An 18,628-nucleotide genomic window follows, 5' to 3' on the forward strand; every position below is an offset into this window, starting at 1 on the left:
TGATGATGGTCCCGTATTTCTGGACCTCCTGTATAATGTAAGACTGATCCTGACTTTTGGAACATCCTGTATAATATTCAAGTTGAATAATGTCGGTGACAATATGTAGTTCACAGAGGAAAAGAAAAAAAATTTGATGAAAATGTAGAATTATAAGTTAGCTGTCCTTGTAAAGATCAGTTGCCTTTTAAACGCGGAAATGCAGATCTCAGCATTCTTTCATTCAGTTGGAAATTATGAGTCAGCTTTTTAAAACAAAGAGGAAATGTTTGTATCGCTATGAAAAGTGTTTTTTTGATCTTATTCTTTTCTTCTGTGCTGGTAATTGAAAAAAGAGAAATATTTAAAACATGAAATATCCAGACCCTATCGCATCTTCTTTTCTGCAATTGCTATTATATCTTTTTTAAATTCTTTTTAGATGTCTTCGCTCGTGTAGAAAATAAAAAGAACTTATTTATTCTTGTTCTAAGTCTTCGCTATCTTCATAAAATGGATTAATTCGGTCTACTGAAATCTCCTGTATTGTTTGACGATGAGTCTGGAAATTTGATCTTATAAAGATTAGGGTTAACTCTTTCGATAATTTCTAGAGGTCCTACATATTTGGATGAAAATGATTCTGGTATCCCAACTTGACGATTGGGAAAAAATACAAGTACTTTCTAGCCCTTATCAAAATTAGTTTGTTGATGTCTGCGGCCAAAATATCTTTTCTCTTTATTATAGCTTGTGATTAAATTATTCTGTACGATCCCTCGTATCTTATTCAAATGCTCTTTGTTGACGCATAACGTCGGAGTTGATGCTAATGCTATATCAGAGATGGTCTTAGGTTCATATCCATGCATAAAAAACTTGAATATTTAGTTCCAGCTTGTACGAATGTATTAATTGTGAATGTTATGTATGGAATTAGTTTTGGCCAAAGATTTTGATTTTCCTGTACAAAAAAATCTAAGAGCGTTCTGTATGATTCTGTGAAATGTTTCCACTACACCCAGATTTTTGTGGTCATACGCTGGACAAAATTTAAATTCAAAATTGTAGAATTTTGCTAGGTTCTGCAGCCTCTTAGCGTTATGTACAGGGTGTCTGTCCAAATACAGGTATGAAAAAGCTCCGTATTTAAGTATAATCTATATATATAAAAGAGAACGTACAAAATCCTTTGTCCGCTCATCACGCTAATACGGCTGAACCAATTTCTTTCATTTTTGGGGGGTTATTAGGATTTGGACCCTAGATGGTTTTTATCATATCACTTTAATTTTTAATTACCAGTGTCTTGAGATAATTGACCATTCAAGTGTCCATAACGTACAAATCCTTTGTTATTAGTTCATCATAGGTAAAAATAAACGTATTTATATGCAACCCGCATGACCGTGTCACTCGGCGGGTTAACATAAATGACAGGCGATATACAGCGGAAAATAGCTTGAATCTTCTGTTTAAAATTTTTTAATTGATTTGCTTATTTTTACAGACACTTTTACAATATGCCAGCACCGGGATGACCGCAGCGAAGCGGGGCGGGTTAACATAAATGACAGGCGATATACAGCGGAAAATAGCTTGAATCTTCTGTTTAAAATTTTTTAATTGATTTGCTTATTTTTACAGACACTTTTACAATATGCCAGCACCGGGATGACCGCAGCGAAGCGGGGCGGGTTAACATAAATGACAGGCGATATAATGTTAAGATTTACTGCAATCTTCTATGGTTTTTATCATATCACTTGAAAGCGAAAAAGTAAAAATTATCTAAGTAACAAAGTTATTGCGTTCCGGGGTGACCGCAGCGAAGCGGGGTGAACGCTGCTAGTGTCATATATAAGAAATTGTTCAATTTCTTCTGCTGTGATGCTGTCTACAACTCTGGTGACACAGTATCGCGTGGACATTTCAATAGGAACTAGTATGTGTTTGAATTTGCCATCTCCGACCGGCACCCGCCCAATTGAATCGTACTGCTAGGCAATGGCAATGGGTTTAAATGGGTGATGCAGCAATTGGCCCGATGGTTTAGCTGGTAACTTCTTGAGTCTTTGGCAAAGATTGCATGTCTTTATTCTATTGGCTATATAAGCTTTCATATTAGGAAAATAGTATTTCCTAAGCGCCGATTGGTATGTCTTGGTATACCCGAAGTGTGGTGCCATTGGGTTGTTACGGATAGCCTCGAACCATTTGCCTAGTAAAGATTTCGGTACGCAAAGTAAATACAGCAGTTCTAATTGAGGGTGTTTCTGAGTCTTATATAATAATACATTTTTAAGAGAAAAGTATTTCGCCGCACGGAGTGTAGATAATTTGTTAGGTTCTTTATTTTCCAATACAGTAATGATGTCCGAAAATGAAGGGTCCTTCCTTTGTTCATCTGCTAAATTAGGTAACATAATGGATTGGTCAATTTGAAAGGCGTGCTCTAAAGAGTGTGAAGCAAAAACTTTAGCGTCTCCCGTGTCGGAGAAGTTACCAACTTCTTGGTTCTCGTCCTGTTGTATATCTTGCTTGCCTTCTAAGCGGCTAAAAATGTCAGCGGGGTGCTACTGACTTTTAATGTGTTGAATTTCAAAATTGTAATCCGCCAAGAATATTTTATAGCGACTAAATTTCCCGACTTTGTCCGGTTGGGTAGTGAGTGAAGCCAAACATTTAGCATCTATAAATAATTTAAATCTCCTATTCAGTAAGAAATATCGAAATTTTCGAAGAACATATATCAGTGCATATAGTTCTTTTTGCCATGTTGAGGCTTTTCTCTCACTTTTGGTAAAACGTCGACTACAATAGGAAACAACACGTTCCTGATTGGTTTTATTATCGTAACAAGCCAGTATGCCGCCTGCGGAGGTTGACGATACATCTGAATATGCTCGGATTTCCAATGATAGATCGAAGTGAAACAAAGATGGAGCTTGTATAATATCCGTTTTAAGATTTTCAAATAGCTTATCATGCTGTGTTGTCCATTTAAATGTTGAATTTTTGTCCAAAAGAATTTGAAATGGTTCCACCTTTTCCGTAAAATCTTTAATATGTGCTCTCAAATAAGAGCATAGTCCCAGGAAACTCTTCAAGGTCCGTTTAGAGGTTGGTTTCTTGAAATTTCGTATTTTATTGGCAATTTTATCACTATATTTTGATCTTCCCATTAACTGTGAATCCTAAAACTTCTAATTCCGAGTATAATAGATGGGTTTTGTTTGGGTTTGCTCTAAAATCATGTTTTCTTAACCTTTTAAAGAGCAATTCCAAGTCCAACAGATGTTGTTTCCAATTTTTGCTCCCTATAACGAGGTCATCCGCAAAGGCTGTTACGCGCGGTGGTAGACCCTCTAAAAGCATGCGTACGGCTAACTTAGGGCAGCGGCGGACGAGGTGTGTCCCATTACGCAGCGTTGAAATTTATACGCCTTTCAAGCTCAAAAGTAATGTATTTTTGACTTTTGGGATGCAATAATAGCTGGAAATAACTAGACTTTATGTCAATAGTCGAAATACAAGATTTGCCTCTAAGTACATGTAAAATGTCTTCTGTGCACTGGAACGGAATGCTCAAATATTGTGTAAATTTACTGCAAGCCTGTAAATTCAAAACTAGGAGAAACTCTGAACTATTTGGTTTCTTCACTATGAGAAGTGGCGAGGAAAAGGAACTGTCACTAGTCTCTTTAATAATATTAGCGTCTAAAAGTTGTTTAATTCGTAAATCAGTCTGCGGTCATACTGCCAATGTAATGGGAGGTGATCTCTGATGAAAAGAGGGCTCCTATATCTATCCTTATCTTATGCACATAACCACGAAAGTAGCCAATGTCAGTTGGTGTATAAGACATCCCTATATCTAAAAAGTAGATCATGTACAACTTTTTTCTGTTGACTCGTTAAATTTGGATTGATGTCAAATAACTTAACATCAAAATGTGACTTGGTCTCTTCTAGTGTATTTTGAATTTCTTGTTCAGTTCGATAAAATGTTTCGTCGTCTTGTTCATCTTTTTGGTAATCATCCTGTAAATCTACTTCTTGAACATTCTTTTCAACATATGCATTGGAGCGTTCTTTACTAACGTTACCGGCCTACTAGTAGGATTTGATATCAATAAAGTGAAATTATTCTTATGTACTTTAGTAGGTAACGTTTAAAGTCCGTATTTGTCCAGCAAATTTTCTAATGGAGAGAGAAAAAATATTCATTATCCTTTTGCCGATTCTTGACATTAATTGGTAAAAAGAAATGTGACCTGCTGGTATGGTAACCTTTCGAGTTGTAAATACATCAGCCGACTTGCACTGTTTTATTGTAAGCATAGCGCTAGCAGACAATTTTTCTTGGAGTGTCAACTTCAATTGGATACTGCGGAGACCGTGGTTTCTTGTATACAGACATGTTATCCTCTAAGTCAATTTTGGTTTGTAATCGATTTAGAATGTCTTCACCCAATAAAGGCAAAAAATCTCCATGCTCTAAAATTCTGAAATAATGAGAAAACGTTGTTGAGCCAATCCTGAACTTAATCAAAGCTATATAGCGTAAATTTACGGCGGAATTCTCAATTCCTCGTAGATTGGTGCTAAAAGGAATCAATTTTGTGTTTGGAGGAAGCCAATTTTTAGGCGATAGACTCAATGAACTGCCAGTGTCTATGATTACAAAATATTTTTCTTTATTAATTGTTACATTAATTAATAATTTATGTTCCTGATTTAACATTTTAATATTCTCCCTTCTATCTGATAACGGAGCCACTGCATAAAATGATGTATTTACCATTTTTTGTTGTTCACTTCTTAACTGATTTTCGGCCCTCAGAACATGTTCTTGAGAGGGTTTGTCCTGGGGCCCCCCTAGGCGTTTCCCTGCTGATTGTTCTTATAGCATGTACTAGAAGAATGACCTTTTTTATAAAATGTGCCGCATACTGTAACTGTTTCCGGCCTATGATTACTATTATAATTTTTGAACTGTTCTTACTTCCGTTTCCCTGCCGATTTTGATTACCATTATTTGTATTTTTCGACCTATAATTGTTACGACCACCTCTCCTAAATTGTGAGTTCTTTATAGCATTTTTGAGCTACAAGAAGAGATAATTCAGCCATTTGATTTGCTAATTTAGTGAAGTCTAATGAATTATTTGCACTAGAATTACTAGATGTGCTAGGCGCGTGGGGTTCGGGAGGGGGTTCTGATTAGCAGTTTGGGAGGGGGAAATTGGAGGTAATTGTTTTTTTCATGCACCCTGTAGCTGCGGTGCTGAAGGTGTAGGAAAGACGGGTCGGTTGGTATTGATTCAAACTAGATGTTGGATTACATAATGGATAAGTCAGTTGTTGATGCACAGGGAAGGAAGTGCCAGCGATTGCTGATGAGTGTAAATTGCTGACTGGTAAATCCTGATCGCAGAGTGAATATTTGCCTGTTGTAATTCCACGTAATCACGTTTCATTAGGTCATTTGCTTTCTCCAGATTATGTAAATGTGTTTGTAAGGCGTGAACAGTTGTAAATGTTTCTAACGCTATCTTTTGCAAAAAAAATTTCTTTAAACCTAAGGATAAATAATTTATTTCCTGCTCCTTGGTGGCCTGAGGCAGAACTTGTCTAATGAGCCTCAATTTTCTGAGAAAATACGCATTTATTGGCTCGTTTTCACCTTGTTGGACTTGAAAAATTTCAAATTCCGCCCGATATGCCGGAAATTTTGATCTACTCAAGTCAACTAATTTATCTTTTAATTGTTCGTAATTAAGCGCATCTAACTGGTTCTGGGCTTTTAACTGTAGGACTAAATCAAGTGCTACGTCTTGTAAATACATAGGTAATAGTTCTTTGTTTTTCTGTTCATTCCACGAATGCAATAATGCAAGATGGTCGAAAAGCATTAAAAATCTCTCGGGATCCTCCGTAACGTGTCCCGAATACTTAGTGAGGTGTGGTATATTAAAAGAAGGGCGCGAATTCTGCTCCATATTTGTACCGTCCTCCGGGAAAGAGTTCTTTCCAGTTCTAGTTTGAGGCATGCACTAAAATAAAGTCAAGTCTGATTCACTAATTGTACACTTAAGAAAAATCACATACCTTAAAAAAAAAATAGTTCACTTTCAAGTTAATAAAAATACTGTCCGGTAGGGGAGTATTCAGATCGATACTGAGCTGGTCAAAGCCTCTACCATGTAAAACTGTCTCATATAGGTTATAGATAGAGCATATAATAAGAGTGTCCGGAATCGACTCTCACTACCAGTTTTATTATAAAAGCTTCCACTATAAAAGTATTTTCACAAAATACTGTACAAATTAATTTCTCTAGAATCAAAAGTTAGTTATAGGTGGTCTTTGACCGTAAGGTCGCAGACAGAATCTCCAACAGAGCCCCGTAGGAGGCTAAGAGGAGTGGAATTCAGGAACCAATGCTCCGTAGCAAGCAGAGGCGGATTGAGTGGCCAACAGAGCCCCGTAGCAGGCTAAGTGGCTGAGGTTAGGATTCCCAGACAGAGGCCCGTAGCAGGCTAAGCCAGGAGATAGGATAGGCGTAGTCCCGTAGCAGACTAGTGACCTGGGGTTAGGTTACTCCAAAAGTCTCGTAGCAGACTAGAGGAGGGTCACCAGAAAACTGGTATCGAGCTGTCTTCGTCCATCCAATTTATAGGGTTTTTTGGCTGGCGGTGGCGCTGCTGCTCCGATGTCGTCGTCTGCTCCGTGGGAGGGGCCAGAAGCCGCCGTCTGCATGTGACTGTAGATCCATCTGGTGGGAGATCCTCTTGCCGAACCACGTGGTGGTGTTTGTAAACACTGATGCGTGGAATTGTTTACATCACATAGGATATTACAATATTTATTAATTTTATCAGTTTCATATAAACAAATCGACCTTAACAACACACAATTCAACAAAACAGGTTTCCCTATTTCAGTTCCCTCTTGTCACCCCTCCAAGCCATCCCGTGATCCATTTTTTCCAATCTTCCGTTCTCACGAGAAAGTAACAAAACATCCACAGTACCTTGCTAGCTTTTTCTTTACAGACACCCAAACAAATCCTATTTCCTGTAACAAAAAGGGGTCTTCGTTATTCAACGTTAAAAATTTTTCTTTGGATTTTTTAGTAAACAAAAGTTACTCATTCGTAAAAGGGAAAAAGGAAGTAAATTTAACAATCCTATCCACTTTCGTGCGTCAGAAATAACCAAGAACAGATTTCATAAATTACTTCACCCTTTTCAAAGTTGACTTTTAACAAAAAAATCAGCATGGTCACTATACTGTTTTTACCCTCTCTTTCTTTCTCTACAATGCTCTCTCAAACAAAATAAATTCTCCACAATTTTTACTAAAAGGCTCTCTGCAAGACGCTAACAATGCTAAATAGCTAGTGTCCAAATGTTCTCTCACTCGGAAAAAATCATAAATACTTCTCTCTCTGACATGTCAACAATAAAACCTTACACAATTTTCCAGACTTCCAGCATGTCATCTATTATACTGTAGTATTACGGAATATTTCGTCAAGAGGTCACACACAAAAAATCGTGGGTGATCCAAATATTTGGATTCCCACTGTTCTTTCACTTTCCCACGGGACTGGAACACACATTCTACCCAGTTAGTGAAAAAAAATCATTTTTTTCTTACATCCTCATAAATACCAGAGTGACAATCATATTGTTGTCCTACATGTTACCTAGTTATAAATACTGTCACTAAGTTTAGAGTGGCGCTGTAGGCATCCGGAGTGACAGTGCTCCCGTCTGTGTATAAAGCGGAAGATGCATGTAGTATGTGTTTGTTCATGACATACGTTGATATTGTACTGAGTTCTGATGGAGTGGGGCGATTACGAAAATCGTGTAGCAGTAATTGCACTACACAAGGTCGGGAAGACAGCAGGTGAGATTTTCAACCTCCTAAAACACCTACAAATCAGCAAGAGATTCATGTATCGCGCCAGACTGGAACGGCAGCTGACCGCACAAGGAGTGGCAGACCACGACGGTATGAACCCCGCAGGTCCAGAAAGCAGTCGCAGCAAGAATTCGAAGAAATTCTGTTCGAACACAAAGTGTGATGGCTGCTGAGATGAACATCAGCAGAAATTCCATGTCTCATGTGCTCAGGAGTGACCTACATCTACAGGTGTATAAGAGGCGGTCTGGTCACTTTCTGTCTCAAACATTAATGTCGCAGAGGGTCCTTAAATCAAAGAGACTGTTGCGGCGTTACGCCAACAAAAAAATATGCACAGAAAGATTCTATTCACTGACGAAAAGGTGTTCACAATTGAGCAGGCCTTCAATTGACCGTGTGTATGCCACGTCATCTACTGCAGTTGATGAGGCAGCTCCAAGGGTTCAGAGGGCACATGATCCTGCCTCAGTGATGGTTTGGTGGAGAATGAACTGCATTTTTGCGAACAAGGTGTTAAAACATCTGCCAAGGTGTACCAGGACACAGTGCTAACACCTACAGTGAAACCACTGTCTGCTACCACGTTCCCTGGAGAAAGGTGGACCTTCCAGCAGGATTCCGCTCCAGGCCACAAAGCGAAAACAACCACAAGGACTGGCTGGCACGGAACGTCCCCGACTTCATTTCTACCGCTGATTGGCCTTCTAGCAGCCTGGACCTTAACCCGTTGGACTACAAACTTTGGACAGTCCTTCAGACAAAGGTCTGCCATAAACAGCAAACATCTATCGACAGTCTGAAACAATCCTGGACCCGAACAGTGAACAATTTTCCCATGGACGTGGTGCGTAATGCCATTGACCAGTGGCCGGACAGACTTCGTGCCTACATCAAGACCAAGGGGGGGACATTTCAAAAAAATGATTCGTGCGTCAGGTGTACAACATATCAATGTAAAACATGACTAAAATAAATTGGCTTGGTGTTAATACCATGTTATTTACATTGAAACTTGTGACAGTATTTATGATATAACTAGGTACTCCCATGCGCAAAAAATATTGCGCGTATACTGTAACTCACAATTTTTCGCAATTATTCCATTTTCCATATGTTTATTGGTAAAATTCAGTTATTAGTACGTGGAGATAATAGAAAGCAATCCATCTAAGGAGATATTTCCAAAAAATATAATAAAATAATAAAAATATAAGCAAAAAACAAAATTATGTTCGGTTTTGTGTATACTGGCAATAATGTTTTCGAGGGAATTTTTGGAGTAGCACAGCACGATTGCAGAGGGAATAACAAGATTAGTAGGAGAAGACCTGAACCAAGGAATGGAAATTGGAGTAAAATATTGCATTTATTGGCTTAAATCTAGGGTGTAAATTGTCTGCCAAATATAAATTAGCTTCTGTAAGCAAGATGTTATACGAAAATATATAAACAAAGAGAAAAACTGTTGTTTTAAGTTTAGAAGTGACATGCTCTATAGCCATGAGCATTTATTTCTTAAGAAAAAGATAGGCAACAAAAGAGAATCTGTGTGGTCAAGTGGGTAGAGTGACGGACTAGTAATTCTTATACTGTTTTGACACCAGATCGAATCCCATCCGGTCCTGTTCAATTTTTTTTTCTTTACAAAACATTGTAGAAAGTGTATAATTTTTATGTTAATAAGAAACGAAATAATATAATAATGAAATAACTTTTTTGTTTTTCTGATGACGTATTTTTTCAGAATTAGCTTACTATTTATTACTAATAGCGATTGTTTTTGGTTTATGGTATGGTATGCTTAACCGTTCCCTCTCCGTTTTTACACAGCTTCAACTCACTGCGAGTGTCTGTGAGTCAGGAACAGGAAAAAACAAAACAAGAGCAACCTGCAGCTTTACACACAGCGTGAGGAACACAGTCACAGCAATAGCTCGTTGTCATGAAAAAAAACTGTTCTAGTGTTTCTGTGTGTGTGTTACTTTTTAAAGTATTGACTCTCTCTCCTTTTGTTTCATATCCACAAGTGCAACAAATGCAAGTCTGTGTGAAAAAAAATCAAGAGTGCTTTCTTTATACAAAACTAAATTTTACAGCTCTCTTTGTGAGGAACACGAATGCTTCCAAAAGATGCCATGAATATTAACTATAATCGTACCGAATTATACAGTAGCATGAAAAACTGATAATAAAATGATGTAACATGCATAAGCTTTTTTTTCTAGAGTAACCACACATTAAACATAACAAATTAAATTTTTGGGATTACAAATTATCACATTACGTGTCGGTGTAGGCCTATTCGTTTTCACATTCGAGCGACGAAAGAAGAAAGTGTGGTGATAGTTATAAAAACCGAATACCAGATTTCAATAAATTCAAGTTACATGGCTCCTACTTATCGAAAAAAAATGATTTTTCAATGTCTGTCCATCTATTTGTCTCTCGGTTCGTCACGCTTTTACACGCACTCAAATAGAGGCCATACTTTTCAACGTATCTGCACCGAATTCTAGACATAACGTTTTAATAACATAATATCTTTCGAATTTTATGTCCTTCGACACCTAAAAGCAAGGGTAATTTACTGAAGGATTAAAATTTAAAATAATTCAATTTTCTCAAATAAAAAAAAGCTGTGACGATTTTATATACTTTTGATAAATATATATTTTATTAACAAATCTCCAACACATATGAATAATTTTTCTGAAAAAATATATATGGTGTAATTTACTGTATGGTATGCGTTCTTTTTGCACAATTTTCTCAACCACATTTCATAAATAAACGTATCATTAATTACCTAACAATATGACAACAACAAGGAGTAGCTTAATCTTAGGGTGAGCTTTCCCCCGATGGTTTTCCCATTAACGCCTCAGGCAATTTTGTTCATATTTCGTAAAGAAATATTTCATTAATAAACTAACATAGAGCATAAATAGTTTATTCCGGTAACATACAGAAGAAGTGGTTTTCTCAAGGGTTGATTTTTTTTGGACAATTGTCTCAGTAATAACTGAGACAAATTTGTTCTAATTTCAGTAAAAATATTTTCTGTAATAATCGTACAACATGGTATAACTCGCTTGTTCCGAAAAGAAAAATCCAAAAGAGATAGTTTACTTTGACAGTGAAATTTTTCCCGACGATTTGCTTAAAAATTACTCGATATACTGTCAAAAGTACAGATAGAAGAGTTTACCTTTGGGGGTAAGCTTTTCCCGATGACCTTCCTAAAAACAACTCAGGAGATGTTTGTTGTTCATATTTTATAAATACGTGTTACATAAATAACCTAGCTATATGGTATAATTCCCTCATCCGGAAAATCTAGAAATGGTATATTACTTTTGACAGTAAGTTTTACCCTGCGATTTTCTCAAGAACGACTCAGGCGATTGTGTTCGTATTTCATAAATAAATGTTTTATGGAAACACTAACAATATAGCATAGCTCGTTTGTACTGAAAAGATCCACAAGGGATAATTTATTCTTGGGGATGACTTTTTGCATAATTTTCTCAGAAATTACTCAGACGCTTTTGCTTATAGTTCACATACAATTATATCCTTTATAATTCTAATATATGGATCAAGTTATTTCTAACGGAAATATGACCAATGGGTACTTTACTTTTGGGCCTGAAGTTTCTTCTAGCAAAGTTTTCCAAAATATTATTTTATTCGCAATTTCCCAAATAAATGTTTCAATAACAGTTGCAGCCTAACGTAAGTCAGTGTAAAAAATTCGAGCGAGAAAGTACAGTGCGTTTACTCCGTACCCTTTCTTAAATATATTTTAAATGTTACACCTAATCACAATTTTCCGAACAAAATCGAAACTTCTTTTTAAATGTGCCTTGTTGTGGACAAATAAATGGTTCAAGTGCATTGGTTCTGGATTAGATTTCCAGTGAGAGCTAGTGTATCTTCATCCAAGAGATGTGACACGTCGGTGCAAAGAAGAAAGTGTTTAAATAAGCCTAACCAAGCTAATCAACAAAAGAAATAATACAAGTTACGAAATTATCGTAGAAATGTTGTTAATATTAGGTAGGTTCGACTGGAATGTCCAAACAATTGTCAATTCCAAAGGTCTTTGTTTTCGTCCGACGGGAGCTCATGTGGTTCGGATTTCACGTTAATCAGTAGGTCCACGTCTCATATAGCCTCGCTGCTGAAAGGGACGATAAACTCAAAATCACATCTTTGTTTTCGCCTTTGTTTTAGCTCATAAATGTCTCAGTCATAAGCTCTTTAGTGGTTAGCGTACGCGCCTTTGGCGTGGAAGACCCGGCTTCGATTCCTGGCGAGAGCTCACGTGGTTCGGAGTCCACGTTAATCAGTGGGCCGACGTCTCATATAGCTTCGTTGCTGAACGAGACGTTAAACTCAAACTCAATGTCTTTGTTCATAAATGTCTTTGTGTATGGTTTTGCATATACGTGGCATGGAAGTAGTAGGCCCCCCGTTATGCGCGAATGACTCATCCTCACTCTCTTTTATGACCGGGGTAAAAGTTCAATGACCTGGCCGGGGTCAATGACCTAGGGGTACATAGGACCACCCCCTCTAAAATTTGGCAGGGGTACCATGGCCCACCCCCTAAATTTTGGCAGGGGTACATAGGACCACCCCCCTTAAATTTTGGAAATTGCCAAATCTAAAAATTTGGTGTGGTAGCCTGGGACCATAGTATGTACCTCTATCAGTATTGGGTGTCTATGTCGTTCCCTTTCATGGGTAAAAAATTGCCAAAAATTCAAATTTCGGGGGTTTTTGACCTAATTTATCCCCTTTGATGAGGTGTTATTAAGTTATATGGTTATATGGGCGTATACAGGGGTCCATTACTTTTCATAAGACATGGGTATATTAATGCACCCCTTGAAAAATTTGGGAGGGGTACCTTGGCCCACCCCTTAAATTTTGGAAATTGACCAATTTAAACATTGAGTATTATAGTACTGCATCCTAATATGTATTATGATAAATTTGGGTCGTCCACCTCATTCCCTTTTAGGGGTACAAAATTGCCAAAATATAAACGTAAGCAATACGTAGTACCACGTGTTTGGTTTTTGGTCGATTTCATCCCCTTTGATGAGGTGTTATTATTCTATATAGTTATATGGTCATGTATAGGGGTCCATTACCTTTCATAAGATATGGGTATATTTGTGCACTCCTTTAAAAATTTGGGAGGGGTACTTTGGCCCACCCCTTAAATTTTGGAAATTGACCAATTTAAACATTGGGTATTATAGTACTGCACCCTAATATGTATTATGATAAATTTGGGTGGTCCACCTCGTTCCCTTCTAGGGGTACAAAATTGCCAAAATATAAACGTAAGCAATACGTAGTACCACGTGTTTGGTTTTTGGTCGATTTTATCCCCTTTGATGAGGTGTTATTATCCTATATAGTTATATGGTCATGTATAGGGGTCCATTACCTTTCATAAGATATGGGTATATTTGTGCACTCCTTTAAAAATTTGGGAGGGGTACTTTGGCCCACCCCCTAAAATTTTGGAAATTGCTCATTTTATATATTTGGTATTATAGTACTGGACCCTAACATGTATTATAATAAATTTGGGTGGTCCACCTCGTTCCCTTCTAGGGGTACAAAATTGCCAAAATATAAACGTAAGCAATACGTTGTACCACGTGTTTGTTCTTTTGGCCCAATTTATCCTCTTGGATGAGGTTCTATTACCTTATATGGTTATGTATAGGGGTCTATTCCCTATCATAAGACATAGGTACATTTGCGCACCCCGGGAGGGGTACATTGGCCCACCCCTTAAATTTTAGAAATTGCTCATTTTATATATTTGGTATTATAGTACTGGACCCTAACATGTATTATAATAAATTTGGGTGGTTCACCTCGTTCCTTTTTAGGGGTACAAAATTGCCAAAATATAAACGTAAGCAATACGTTGTACCACGTGTTTGGTTTTGACCTAAGTTATCCCCTTGGATGAGGTCCTATTACCTTATATGGTTATATGGTTATGTATAGGGGTCTATTCCCTATCATAAGACATAGGTACATTTGTGCACTCCTTTAAAAATTTGTGAGGGATACCTTGGCCCACCCCCTTAAATTTTAGAAATTGCTCATTTTATATATTTGGTATTATAGTACTGGACCCTAACATCTATTATGATAAATTTGGGTGGTCCACCTCGTTCCCTTTTAGGGGTACAAAATTGTCAAAATATAAACGTAAGTAATACGTTGTACCACGTGTTTGTTTTGGCTCAATTTATCCCCTTGGATGAGGTCCTATTACCTTATATGATTATATGGTTATGTATATTGGTCCATTCCCTATTATAAGACATGGGTATATTGATGCACCCCGGGAGGGGTACCTTGGCCCACCTCTTTATTTTGGAAATTGCCCAATTTAAACATTTGGTATAATAGTATAAGACCCAAATATATATATATTACTATAAATTTGGGTGGTCCATCTCGTTCCCTTTCATGGGTACGAAATTGCCAAATTTTAGTACAACCACGTGTTTCGTTTTTGACCTAATTTATTCACTTGGATGAGGTCCTATTACCTAATATGATTATATGGTCATGTATAGGGGTGCATTTTCTATCATAAGACATAGGTACATTGATGCACCCCGGGAGGGGTACCATACGCAATCCTTAAATTTTGGAAATTTTTCAATTTAAGCATTCGCTATCATAGTACATGACCTCAATATGTATCATGATAAATTTGGGTGGTCCACCTTGTTCCCTTTCATGAGTAAAAAAAAATGCCAAAATATAAACATAAGCAATATGTTGTATCACGTGTTTGGTTTTTGGCCCAATTTATCCCGTTTGATGCGGTCTTATTACCGTATATGGACATATGGTCATGTATATAGGTTCATTTCCTATCATAAGACATGAGTACATTGATGCACCCCCGGGAGGGGTATCTTGACTCATCCACTCAGTTTTAGAAATTGTTTAATATAAGCATTTGGTATCTTCGTACAGGTCTTCAATATGTACCACTATAAATTTGGATGGTCCACATCGTTCCCTTTCATGTGTAAAGAACTACCAAAAATCAAATTTCGGAGGTTATTTACCCTATTTAGCACGTTATATGGTTTATTACCTTTATATGTTTTTGTTCTTTTAAATTTGGGAATTATAAAATAACATAATTTGGTAAACGGTTTGTAGGACCCATTGGTGTTCCTCTTATGGCCAAATATTCAAAATTTAAAGGTTATTGACCGGCTTTATTATTGAATAACTACAGGATTTATTACTTTTTTCATAAGACACAGGTGTATTTGGGTACCAATCTTTAATTTTGGGAGGGGTACATTTCTTATTGTCATATCAATAATTGATAATTGGATAGTATCTCATTCATTGGGTAAATCATTATGATCACGTGATCAGTTATTGACCTATGATGGGATTAGGAGTCCAGGACATTGGTACATTTAAACTTTGTAGGATAATTTGAGAATGCGTCATTGGTTTCGATTATTCCAGCCAAATATAAACGTAAGCAATACGATGTACCACGTGATTGACCTTGATGAGGTAGTGTACAGGGATACATAGCTAACCTTATTGAATCTTATGACTCATAGTCTTAAGGGAATACATGCTACAACACTGGCAAAGTTATTGTTGATGCAATTTGATTGGTTGATCACTATCTTTCGTGCAATCTGATTGGCTGATCACTATCTTTCGTGCAATCTGATTGGTTGCTGATTTTCAAATCTTTGCTGCATTCAGTTTTAAGTTTTGTTTAACATTTAAAAATCTTGGTTTCGTTCAACATTTTGCACTCACTGACAAATATGATCAAAACCGTTTATTTGTTAATCGAATAGTTAAAAACCGGATAAAGTTTGACGGTTAACCGTGAAACGTGAAATTTTTTTAGTTTGAAAAATTTTTGTTTGAAAGTTTTTGTTTGAAAATTTTTGTTTGAATTTTTTTTTCAGAATTTTGTTTGAAATTTGTTTCAAAATTTTTTGTTTGAAAATTTTTTTGTTTGAAAATTTTTGTTTCAAAATTTTTTGTTTGTAAATTTTTGTTTAAAATTTTTTGTTCGAAATTTTGGTTTTGAAATTTTTCGTTTTCAAATTTTTTTGTTTAAAATTTTTTGTTTCAGAATTTTGTTTTTTCAAAAGTTTGTTTGAAAATTTTTTTTCGTTTTAAAATTTTGTTTGAATTTTTCGTTTCCAAATTTTTTCGTTTCAAAAATTTTGTTTCAAAGTTTGGTTTGACATTTTTAAAAGTTTTGTGCACTCATTAATAAAGAACCGGAACTGTTTAGAACAAAAACCTCTGGCAACATTGTGGCGCAATAGTACACGTCAGAACATGATAATGCAACGTCATCAGTTTTTCATCATATATAAGTATCGTTCGAGTTAGTATTCATGATAACATCATCATGGCTACTTGTCTGCAGTTTCTAAACACGTGTGATGTGATGAAATCATTTACCAAGATTACTGATTTACAACAGAATGTACCTTATAGAATCTTAGCTAGCCAAATGATCCCTACAAAGTTTGGATTAAGAATCGTAGTGAAGCTTGAAAATGATAAGAATATAATTTTACCAGCAAGATATTTACCCATGGAAGCATCAAAACAAGAAGAACTGCTGCGTTTCTTAAATACTGGATCTGTATCTTTATGTTACAAAGGATTCTTGGGTCGAAGTCATCAATTTGAATTTAGTACACAGCAATTGTGATGAAATCATGAATTCAAACGTCAGCACATCAGCCGTAGTTGTATGAATTTGGTTGGTCAGCATGACGTCAGCAACTGTGATGAAATCATGAATTCAAACGTCAGCACATTACTTACCAATGACGTCAGCAATAACTATAAACCAGCAAATAAAGTGTCATCCCACGAAATCATTTGAGCAAGTGCTTTTCAGGATGAAAGATGTGTACTTCTAACGATAAAGAGTTCATCTTCGCAAGCTATTATCCAATAAATATATTTCAAACAAAACATGTGATGATTGGTATCAGTGCTAGAACATTTGAACCTGTGATTCGATTGGGCAAAGCAGAACAATTTGGTGTACAACTGACCTGTGAAGAATGGCAAATATTATGTTCACGAATCGACCAAATGAACGATTATTTTCATGATGAGCTAAATGTGACCATAGTCAAATTATTAGGCTCAAATCATGAAGTGGTGCTGCGTACAGTCCTCGAAGAGAAGATGGTGCTGTTACGTAAAAAGAGTACATTTCATGCCCCTCGCAACATGGTGTATCTATCACAAACGGAATGGAACAAATTCATCAGCATATTTCAGTGTGTGAAACATGCAGTGGAAGTGTGCAACAAAACAAGTATATTCCTGAAAAAGTACTATTTTGAAAAATGTGTTATGCATATTGTACAACATGTATCTAGATATTGTGATGGTTGTCAACATCGTTCATGGGTGCATAACTGTATTGATAAACAGTTTATTTGTGATCAAATGGACATTGAGTTTCCACCAATTGATATCGCAATAGACCTCAAAAGACTTCAATTGGAATTAAAAGTATACGCTAAAGACAAACTAGTGCAAGAAGTTCAAAATACATTGTATCGACAATATCCAGAACCACTATCTGGTATGGATGTATGTGGAGTGTAATAAAATGATCCATTTCAATGAATTGTGTTTTTTCATTTCAAGTACAACCCCATATTCTGATGTGTACTATTGCACCACAATGTTGCCAGAGGTTTTAGTTCTAAACAGTTCTGGTTCTTTACTAATGAGTGCACAAACTTTTAAAAAAAAATGTCAAACAAAAATTTCAAACAAAAAATTTTTAAACAAAAATTTTCAAACAAAAAAATTTGAAACAAAATTTTCCAAATAAAACTGTTCAAACAAAAATTTTTAAACAAAAAAAATTTTGGAAACGAAAAATTTCAAACGAAAAAATTTTAAACAAAAAAATTGAAACAAAAATTTACAAACAAAAAATTTTGAAACAAAAAATTTTGAAACAAAAAATTTGGAAACGAAAAATTTCAAACAAAAATTTCAAACGAAAAGTTTCAAACAAAATTTTGAAACAAAGTTTTCAAACAAAAATTTCGAAACAAAAATTTTTAAACTAAAAATATCAAACGAAAAAATGTCAAACCAAAGTTTCAAACGTTTTAAATGTTAAAACAAAACTGAATGCAGCAAAGATTTGAAAAACAGCAACCAATCAGATTGCACGAAAGATAGTGATCAGCCAATCAGATTCCACGAAAGATAGTGATCAACCAATCAAATTGCATCAACAATAACTTTGCCAGTGTTGTAGCATGTATTCCCTTAAGACTATGAGTCATAAGATTCAATAAGGTTAGCTATGTATCCCTGTACACTACCTCATCAAGGTCAATCACGTGGTACATCGTATTGCTTACGTTTATATTTGGCTGGAATAATCGAAACCAATGACGCATTCTCAAATTATCCTACAAAGTTTAAATGTACCAATGTCCTGGACTCCTAATCCCATCATAGGTCAATAACTGATCACGTGATCATAATGATTTACCCAATGAATGAGATACTATCCAATTATCAATTATTGATATGACAATAAGAAATGTACCCCTCCCAAAATTAAAGATTGGTACCCAAATACACCTGTGTCTTATGAAAAAAG

The 18,628-nt window shown here is 36.0% G+C and overlaps 2 protein-coding genes across 21 annotated transcripts in view; one reads left to right on the forward strand and one right to left on the reverse strand.

The window, feature by feature from the left end:
* Positions 1-18,628, forward strand: part of LOC145686263 (mannan endo-1,4-beta-mannosidase-like) — a 506,707-nt gene that overhangs the window by 435,998 nt on the left and 52,081 nt on the right. The gene's annotated exons all lie outside the window — the stretch shown is intronic.
* LOC145686267 (uncharacterized) overlaps positions 1-18,628 on the reverse strand; it is a 223,769-nt gene that overhangs the window by 101,148 nt on the left and 103,993 nt on the right. The window contains exon 5 of one of the 20 annotated variants that reach the window (XR_014131570.1): positions 1,626-7,062. The exons of the other annotated variants lie outside the window; for them this stretch is intronic. The gene's annotated coding sequence lies outside the window, so the exon portion shown is untranslated. Of the gene's footprint in view, positions 1-1,625; positions 7,063-18,628 lie in introns of those variants that run through there. 20 annotated transcript variants of the gene reach the window in all.

Source organism: Thermobia domestica, chromosome 5, assembly GCF_964235325.1.
Source record: "Thermobia domestica chromosome 5, izTheDome1.hap1.1, whole genome shotgun sequence".
Lineage (NCBI taxonomy): Eukaryota > Metazoa > Arthropoda > Insecta > Zygentoma > Lepismatidae > Thermobia > Thermobia domestica.